Source organism: Hakea prostrata, chromosome 7 (genome assembly GCF_041222555.1).
Source record: "Hakea prostrata isolate BN-2017 chromosome 7, UWA_Hpros_2, whole genome shotgun sequence".
Lineage (NCBI taxonomy): Eukaryota > Viridiplantae > Streptophyta > Magnoliopsida > Proteales > Proteaceae > Hakea > Hakea prostrata.
In genome coordinates this window covers 55,207,273-55,217,829 of record NC_142606.1, presented here as the reverse complement: position 1 = coordinate 55,217,829, position 10,557 = coordinate 55,207,273, and the positions used below count along the sequence as shown (strand labels likewise).

The 10,557-nt window shown below is 39.1% G+C and overlaps 1 pseudogene; it reads left to right on the top strand.

The window, feature by feature from the left end:
• The first annotated feature begins 538 nt into the window (after nt 1–538).
• The window catches only part of LOC149011410 (F-box/kelch-repeat protein At5g60570-like), a 30,345-nt pseudogene continuing 20,326 nt past the window's right edge, over nt 539–10,557 (top strand).

Sequence of the window (10,557 nt, the reverse complement as noted above, 5' to 3'; positions counted from 1 at the left end):
AGTTTCGATATGAAAGATATGGGTGAAGCAGATGTCATTTTTGGCATTAGAATAATCAAACATGATGATGGATTAATGTTGACACATTCTCATTACATTGAGAAAGTGTTGAAGAAATTCAACCATTTAGATAGTTCACCTGTTAGTACACCTTTTGACTCTAGTGTTAAATTAGTACCAAATGATGGAAGAGCTGTGTCACAAATTGACTATGCTAGTGCTATTGGTTGTCTAATGTATGCAATGACCAGTACTAGACCAGACATAGCATATGTTGTAGGAAAACTTAGTAGGTACACTAGTAACCCTAGTAACCTACACTGGAAAGCTGTCTTTAGGATTTTTAAATACCTTAAAGGAACAACTAGCTATGGTTTAAGATACAGTGGGTACCCTACTGTTCTTGAAGGGTTCACAGATGCTAGTTGGATAACAGATAGTGAAGACCACTCATCCACAAGTGGTTGGATATTTACTCTTGGTGGGGGTGCAATATCTTGGGGTTCAAAGAAGCAAACCTGTATTGCTTGATTCTACTATGGCAGGCGAGTTTGTGGCATTAACTTATGGTAGTAAAGAAGCAGAATGGCTTAGGAATTTGTTGATAGAAATTCCAATATGGCCAAAACCCATGCCACCAATTTCGCTTCATTGTGATAGTGAAGCAACCTTGGCTAGAGCATATAGCTAGATTTACAATGGAAAGTCAAGACATATTGGACTTAGACACAGTTTTGTGAGGCAGTTGATAGTTGATGGAGTAATTACCATCGATTTTGTAAGATCAAGTCAAAATTTGGCAGATCCATTGACAAAAGGTCTTACAAGGGACTTGGTCAAAAATACTGCAAAAGGGATGGGTCTTAAGCTCATTTCCTAAGGTCACCACTAGAGGAAACTCGTCTCAATACTTGAGATATCAAATTTGAGTTCAATGAGTAAAGTACTTTGTATGGAGTGATCTGCAAGCACTAATTATCAACCATCCCATAGAGGAGTGCTTGGTACCTGTAATGTAGTGGAGGATGAGCTGTATGCTCTTAATAGATCTATAACAGTTCTTGTTGAGGTGTTTATTACAAGACACCTTTGATAGATCTACCTAAGTGAGTGCATGAAGTGAGGCAGCTTCTTTGAGTTTGGGCTTAGACTCTAAGGCACTCATGATACCGGGATAGAGACACATGGCCTTATCAGTGTCCACTTATTGGAGAATTTTGGAGAAGAAATCAAGTGTGTGATACATCCAGCTTGTCATCATAGAATTATCAGTTCAAAGACTTGTCTACTGTATACTTCTGATTAGCCTTGATGGATTTCACTAAGTGGAGGTTCAAGTCTAAGTACACCTACCATTTAAGCATTTGGTTCCCAGTTGTTGTTGTGTATTTACTTTCATTATATTGAAAATAGTGGAGAAATGTTGTATTATTTCAAATATAATAAAATAATAAACGTTTCATTTAAATTTGATTTATAAGTGCGGAAACTTTCCTATGTTTATTTTAGGAAAGTGTTTGTTATATAGTTCCACATTGGAAACCGAGATGTCGGAATCCAAGTTAATTAATAGGTACTACCTATTAACTTTGATTTATTATCATAAGACACTCCTGCATGTGCAGTGTACGAGCGAGGACGGTGTACCGTCCGAGCACACTTGCGCACGCGCGCGGCGTGGGCAGTGGGCTGTTTAGGCGCTTTTGGCGGACGCACTTAGCACGCTTGCATCGCTTCGAGCGAGATCAGATCTGAACCGAGTATTTTGATCAACGGCAGATCTAGGGCGATGGAAGTAGATCCATAAATGTCTTTTTGATGGTTCAATCTGGACTGTTAGATCGTGCGGCCGAACGATCCAACGGCTCAGATCTAAACGTTGGCATTTGTATCCCTACAGAGAGGTGCACTCATATGAACAGAGTCATGAACTGTTCAGTAGAGGCACCTCAATGCTTATAAATACCCTCAAGTTTCTAAACAGCAAGGAAGTTGAAAATCTAAAGTTTTCTCTGTTCTTGAGTTTTGTCTGTGCTTTGCAAAACTCGGGAAAACAACCTTGAGTTTGGGCTTCTTTGTATCCTGGGAGACGGTTCACTGGTACCTCATAGCACCTTCCATGAGGGGCGAATTACGTCTTAAGGACAGCGACATAGTAACGTGCCTAGAAGCTTCAGCTGTCATACTGTTATCTCGTGCTCCTAATTACACCAAGATTTTCAACAAAGTTGACATAGACTGTCAAGCATGCATGAAGCTGAAAAAGGAAATCCTGGCCTCATCAACAGGCACAATGAGAAAACCAGTTTAAGAACATAGTTGTTATTCAATCTGCTTTGTCACTGTAAACTGATTAAGCTAAGCAGCTGGTCTTTCATTCATTTAGTTAATAGTGATAAATGTCTCCTTGGATATCTCAGCGGGATGATGAACTAGTGGCAATTGTCTAACTATAATTGAAGCATGTTCCTCTGGGTCCAAGAAAGAAAAAATTGCACTTGCCAACAAACTTAAGGTCTCTTAAGCCCTTGAAATCTTGAACATATTCTGTTACAATGACTTCCGGCATAATAACTTGTTGGTATTTCTGCATGCTTGAAATCTCAAAGATAAAAGATTCAAATTGCTTATGAACCTTATAGGCAATATCAACTGTACAAAAACTTGGATTATTTAGCTTAGTTTTTTCATTTTAGAGCCTACCTAAGAAATATATTTCTCATATTTCCAAAAGTAGAACTTTAGTTGCATGATAGCAATTGAATAATGATTTGTTTCCATAGTACCATGTAATTTTGATTTTCTGCTACCTCACATGTTTTATTTCTTGCATTTTGTAGTAATCAGGTGGGGATTCCACTGGTCAGTCATTAGGTGATACCGTTATACCAAGTGTTTTTGATGACATTGCCACATATATTCTTACTTGGGCAAGTAGATCAGATTGCCCAAATCATTCATGTGTGCTATCTAGTGGAGTTCTTTACAAACTGAGGCAGCAGACGGGTGTCATTGAACAATGAGTTTATCTAGCTTGTAGCAATATGCCTTGGGAAGCTTTTGATCCTACAAGACAAAGGTGGATGAGGTTACCTATCTAGAATGCCATACAATGATTACTTCACATATGCGGACGGAATCTCTTTCTGGTGGACTGAGCTGCTTGTTTTTGGTCAAGAACTATCAGGATTTGCAACATGGATGTACAATAAGCTCAATCATGAATGGTGTAGATGCCCCTTAATGTGTCTATCCCATTGTTTGTTTGGTTCAAGTAGTTTTGAAGAAGTTGCTATTGTTTATGGAGGAAGTGACAAGAATGGCTGTGTTCTAAATTGGGAGTTTGGGTGTATGTGGGGCAACTGCTGTTGCAGGATTAGTGTCATGGTTCCTGAGTGTGTGTATTTCAATCTATAATTTTGTTCTAATAGAAGTCTGATCCTTTATTCAAAAAAGAGAAAGTTGACTACATGGTAGGGGCATCAAAGTTGGGGTGTTGCTTTTGGTTGTTGACTCTAACAATGGCTAGGGTTTAGCATTCAAAGCATGTGGTGAAAAGTAGACTGAATTTGTTCAACTTATAACTGAATAGTCAAGTGGTTGATATCATGGAAGATGTAGAAGGTCAATCGGCAAACCTAGAACAGGCCTATGCATCGTCTCTAATGGGTCTATGGAGACAAAGCTTGTATTAACTATTGTGCGCTACTCTTAATGTAACCCTTTTTTTTTGGTAAATAAAAATATTTTTAAAGAAATGGAGAACCATACAAAGTTACCACCCCTAGGCTAGCAAGAGAGAGAAATCCAAAAAAGAAAGCCAAACATAGAATATTACAATCCTTTACAGAATCTGAAAAGAAATGAGGAGATGATTGACCCTTTTCTTCACATCAAACTTCATGGAACTGCGATACTTGGTTGAGAGTACCAGATGCACAAGCCTTCTGGCACTTCTCTCCAACCAAATTTAATGGAAAGAAGTCCAACAGCCACCTTGACCACCCAAATGCAAACTAATTTGCATTGTACTCTATCCATTCCATACACTCTCAAAGGACGCTGACGGACTGTGAGGAGTTCACCTTGAGCACCCATGCACCTCCACCTCTCCCCCCACCTTTCTAGGTCTCAGAGAAAGCATCTGAAAAGTAGCTAGGGAAGTTACCTTTTAGAGCCTTCCAAGTAATAAAGCCATGTCTTGGAATATGGATCCTTCCTCTTTTTTTTCCAAAGAAATAAAAAAGAAAAGACACTATAATAGTAATTACCCCACATACACCCAATCTCACTGGTTCCAATCAAAGATAGAGAAAAACTAAACTAATTTAGACAAGCTAGAACCTGAACCGTGGGAGCTCTAAAGCATCCCATCACTATCCATCTTGACTTGTTCAAGACAATCCCCAATAGGAGATGAAATCTGATCCCTTGCTGTTGATTTTGCAAGAAAGTTAGCGACTGGATTGGCCTCCCTATAATAGTGGGTAATCCTCGAATCTATCTACTCTACATAGTCTCAATCCATACCAGAGTTCAAATACATACCAAGGAATGCAAAATTCCTTCATCGCCAACACCACCGGCATAGAATCAGATTCAATCCACAACTTCTCAATACTCATGGACTGAACGGCAGCCAACCCTCTCATCAAGGCCATGATTTCAGCCTCCAAACTCATTTTGACACCCAAGTACCCACGGAAAGGGGACAGCACCGCAACACTCGAGTCTTAAATCAGTTCCCATATCCCTGCATGCCTAGGAAACCCTATGGCCGAACCATCAATGTTAAGTTTAAACTAGGCCCTTTCAGGTCATTTCAAACCACCTACTTTGGCTCTACATTTGGTTTTACCTTCACACAAAGTGCTGCTCTTGACATCACCTCTTGGTCAGATCTGCCCAGCCCCCCCCCAAACTGTAAGTCTCAAACTGAAGCTCCAACAAGATCGACCTAAACACTCAATCCACCTGTCTACCAACTTCTTCATGCTTTTTGAAATTTCTCTCCAACAAGTGAAGTATGGAATCAAGACAAAAGTCTTCAACCACACGTTGACTAAAGAGGTAGCCTTGTACCACCAAGCCCATAAGTCCTCCAATGAATGACATGGCCCCCATCTGAACCAGAAAAGGTCACTGAACGTACACCAAAGCTCCCCCAACAAAATCACACTACATAAATAGATGGTCTATAGATTCCACACTCAAATCACATAAAATACACTAAGAAGCCAAAACTATACCTCGTCCTTGCACAACTGATTCTGTTGTGAGTCTCCTCATCAATAGTCTCCAGCCAAACATACACACACGAGGCTGCAAATTCACACCCCAAACAACCTTATGCCACTCCACCTTCGTGTGCTGACTCCTAAGGTTATTCGAAGTAGACTTGAGAGAGAATGTACCATTAGTTTCCAAATTCCAATGGCACATGTCCATTGCTTTGGCATCACCCACTTCATGCTTAGAAGTCAACTGAAGAACATATCAAAGATGGTTTGACCCAGCTATAGGAAAATCCCACACCCTCTCATGCAAAAATTCTTCTCCTCTCTGAGGACATCCCTGGATAGTAGCACCATCCAACTGGATATTTTCCAGCACAGTGAAAGGCACCATTTATCCGTCAACAAATTAACCTTTTTAACCATTTCCTACAGTCCACTATTCCTGAGAACTAATAAAGTCCAATACCTTTTTAAGACCCAGGAGGATCAAATAGCGAACATTGCATTTCCTTAGAGCACCATCCTTTGCAAGTAACTTGGCTCTCATAAATACACCTATCAACATAGCATGATGCTTTATCTTCCAGGCAAGTTCGCATAAACAAGAGAGATTCACATCTGTTAATCTTCTCAGACCAAGCCTTCCATCCTTCTTTGTAAGACATAAGTGAGCCCACTTTACTGTTACTAACTTCCTTTGATTGATGCTTCCTGTCCACTCAAAATTGAGCATCCATTGCTCTACCTAAGACACACCAAAAGAGGGCTACCAATATATAGAGAAGCTATGGATCGACATGCAAGAGATCACTGACTTCACCATCTCAACCTTTGTTGCATGTGACAACAACCTCCTTTTCCAGCCTTGTAACTGATCCTAGATCTTGTTACTAACTTCATTTGTTTGGTTCTTTTGTGTAAATTCCAAGAATTACAACACACACATAGAGATTCATTCATTTTCTCCTGATCACTACTCCTATTGTTAGAACTTAAATTTATACTGTGAAATAGTTAATCTCTACCATGATGCACATTTTGACGGAGTTAGGGATGAAAAAGCAAGACCTCAAGAGGTAATTCATTCACAAACTTTCTTGATCTGGGTCTTCATCATATTGGAAATGACTGGTACTCTTTCAAATCCAAAATTGATTCTCCAATATAAGATTTTAAGGATATAATTGGCATTCAATAAAATTTCTGTAAATGAGGGTAATGTCATCTTTCTGACTTCTTAATTTTATGAAAGGGAAAATAGATATTATATATTCAATGTTAATAACCACTTAACAATGTTACAAGTGAGGGGGGCAATAGTAGTTTCATAAAGAAGGAGGTGTGGTTGCTAATAAAACCAAAGCATGGGGGCAACATTAATTATCTCAAATTTTTAACATATTTCCAGGCAGCATTATAGAAGAAAAAAAATATCATCACCATAATAAGAAGGTATGAACAATCACCCCCTAGGACCGGGTAGTGCTTGCTACTTTTTCTTCCTCACCTTTTCCTTCAAATTCTTACATAGCAAGTCTTTTTCCAGAATAACCAACATTGGGGAAATATGGTCACCTGGCTGCAAACCCCTTTCCACACAAAGAAACTCACAGGACCCCTGATCAAGCAGGAACGACACCCTTGTTGTCAAGAAAATCTCCCTAATCCAAGCTCTCCATCTACTAGAAAACCCAAACTTTTCCAACAAAACAAATAAGAAATCCCATGATAGAGTATGATAGGCATTGCATATCAATTTTTAACCCCATTCCCTACCCCTGACTAAGTAGTTGAGTAACTAAGAAGTTTAGAAGCCATACATATTTATTTTTTTTGAAATAAACTTAGGGAGAAGACAAGCCAACAGAGTAGCCATAATCTCAGGAAGGAACTTGTCCAAAGCCTTTGGCCTCTCCATATTAGGGATCAAAGTATAGAACTATTATTAATCCCCTTAGAAATACATTCTGAGCCAAAGAAGTACAACAGTGCCAAAAAATAGTCATTCCCAATGAGATCGCAACAACACCTAAAGAATGGGTCAAAAAATCCAATAGGGTCAGGGGAACTCTCTGGGTCAAGGTCCCACACCGCATGCTTGACCTCCTCCTCAGAAGGCAAGCTATGAAGCATCAAGCAATCCTCATTAGTTAGCAAGCATGGTATCACATCTAAGAACCCAGGATAAGCCACACCATCAACATCTTATGAAACTTTCATAAAAAGAAGAAATATATTCTAGAAGTTGTACCTGACCGGATACTACAGTGCTATCCACCTTTCTCAAGGACTGAATCTTAGCCTTTAATGTCACACCCCACCCAGCCGGATCTGGTCATACCCGAATACCCATGGGGGTCATATACTATAGGATCACGGTTCACTGACAAATCAATACAATCATATGATATAGAAAAATCAAAGGACAAGAATAAAGTAGAGTCAATAATTAAAGTTATAAATTGAATTATGAAAAGGTTATAGTTATCTCCCAATTAGGATTAAAACATAATCCAAAGGAAAACAAAACTGAACATCAAAGTCTAAAAAGAAAGGATTGTTTGTTTGCAGTGGAATTAAACTAAACTAATTTTCTATTGGAACCCAGCTCCATAGGAACAATCCTAACACGGGCACGAAGCTTCATGCGAGTCCACTTCCTCTTTAGTCACTCCTTCATAATAGTCTGTCGGCAACAAAATCTCCATTTGAATGGAGTCCTCCTAACCTGTTGTATAATCAAAAAGAAACATACATATAAAGGAATGAGTTCAACAGAACTCAGTGAGATCAACTCAACAACATATCATGCATTCATTCACAAGTTCTCACATCACATATATAAGATTAATGATGGTAATATAAATAATGAATGATTAGGATGTTATGCTCCAAACTCTATCATGAAGTCTCTACGATAGACACGCATTAAGTTGAACACCAGTCTCCTCTGGGTGGTCTGAGTCACTCTCCCTCACACCACTTAAGCACGTCTTTTGAGTTCTCCACGATAGTTGGGTAAAGTCACACTATTCTGCGGCTGGGGATATAAGTCACCACTCTCTCACATCACCATTTGTCTTGAGTTCTAGCGCGTGTCAAGGACATCTCTAGGTTAATTGCATGTTAAGCGGTCTCGTACTACATGTGGTACGGATATCTCCCCTCATGCCTAGTGCCCTTTTGGTTTGATATCCTTCTTTACCTCAGAATGGTATCCTCAACGGGAGGCATCTATTGGATCCCATTCCTTAACCTAGTGGTCATCCACATATAATGGACATGATGCTCTCCATGTCCTCTCACAGGTTTGTTACTAGTCTTGAGCACCCATGAGCCCTTGTTTACATTATGCAACCCTACTATTCCATGATGGTAGTGGGCCTGTTTGGTGCTCACAGGGCACTGACATCATGGGTTAACCGGCTTCAACAACCCTATCGGAAGGGTAGTAGTACACATAGGGTTATCTAGCCAAACACTTATAGACACCTAAATTTCTCCATCTGATTGGTAGTTATCATTGCCAAAGCCTCAACTCTATCCATTTAGTGTAGTCAATCACTGCTCCGAAAAATTTTCTTCCTCCATATGCTACAGGAAATGGACCAAGGATTCCATCCCCCGCATAGCAAAAGGTAAAGGGTTGAGAATTTGAGTTAGTTGGTTAGCAAATTGTTTTTAGCAAATTGTTGTATCAGAATGTGGATCCGACATTGATGACACTACTTTACGTAATCCATTGCCTCAAATTGCATTTGCAGCCAGTAAGATCCTTGTCTTAAGATTTTAAAGCAAAAGCTCTCCCTCTAATATGACTTCCACAAAAAAGGGTACCTGGTTTTCGGTACGGGCAAGGCTTTCCTGACAATTTCACCCTCGAGTGCTCTTCTTTGTTCGAGAGTGAGGTACTCATAGTACTGGGCAAGGCGGGTCTGCCCTTGCTTATTCACCAGTAGTATCAATCTGATTCCCATCTTCTTCCCTTGTTTCAAAGCTTTTCCTTGAACTGGCAAAGTAGCTATCTTGCTGTCTTACTGGAAGGTTGTTCATAAAAAAACAGGCTTAAATGAGAACGTGTCTAATGAGATCCATCCAACGAATCTAATCCAACGAATCTAATCACAAGATCAGATTTAGGTCAACTACTTGGGATGGCGGCTGCCTGATTCGCACCCATTTAATTAATTCACATTTTGACGCGCCCATTTAATTAATTCACATTTACGTAAGTTTTAGCAAAGGTCCATGTCTTTCCATTAAATAAATTAAACTCTTTCCTTAAAAAAAATGTAGAGGTCCAGATTTAAATCTGGATTGAGCAGTGAATCTGGGTTGTCGATTGTACTGGCGTTGTTCTCAAACAAAATCCTTTTACCAAGGCCTAAAGGTTTGCTAGGCAATAGATGACAGTTTGGGTGTGTATGGCGCACGCACCAACATTTGAGTGATAAACTCAATCCACATTCATTAATTTAGGGGTGGAAGTTTGGCCCTGATAGCTCTGAATACACCTGAGCTCAAGATTGTGTTTTTGAGGGTGAATCAGGCCAAGGGCAAACTCTTGATCATTATTTTTCCTAATCAACTTTTCCTGGCTCATTTCTGATTTTGGCCATAATCATGATTTTGATCTTGACTCTAATTTGATTTAACCTTAATATTGATCCTCATATTAAGCTTGATTCCGGTCAAATTTGACCCTGAAACATTTTAACCACATGACTCTTGATTTTTATGTATAATTATTTATTATTGTTTTTTGTTGTCATTGTCATAGTAAAAATAGATGATTTATTGGTTATTTTTTAATATTTAATTGATCTTTTTTATGTGTGGGTCTTCTTAGGAGACCCTAAACTTTTTTTTTTTGGATATGAGGTTCATCTGGGCAAGCTTGCGCGCACCACGATTTACATCCTCAAAGGGTGCGAACCCAAGACCTCCCCTAGGGAAGTTGGACCACTTTAACATACCATCTTTGGTAGTAGACCCTAAACTTATATTGGGTCTCCTTAGTGCAATAGTGTTTTCAAATATCAAACTTGAAGGGACCAAAATACCCCCTCAAGTTATTTAATTCAATATTATATGACTAAAACACCCTTTAATTATTTATAGTAATTTTTTTTTAAATAGATATTAATTAAAGCTTAATAATCAAAATACCCCCGAGTTTTCAAGCGATATTTCCACTCCAAGGAGTTCACTCGTTCAACCAAGAATTGCAGGTGGACTCTTCAAGTAGCTAAGAAGAGTTAACCAAATTCAATATCAAATCCATGTAATCCCCATCTGACTTTCCTCAGTGGATCTTATT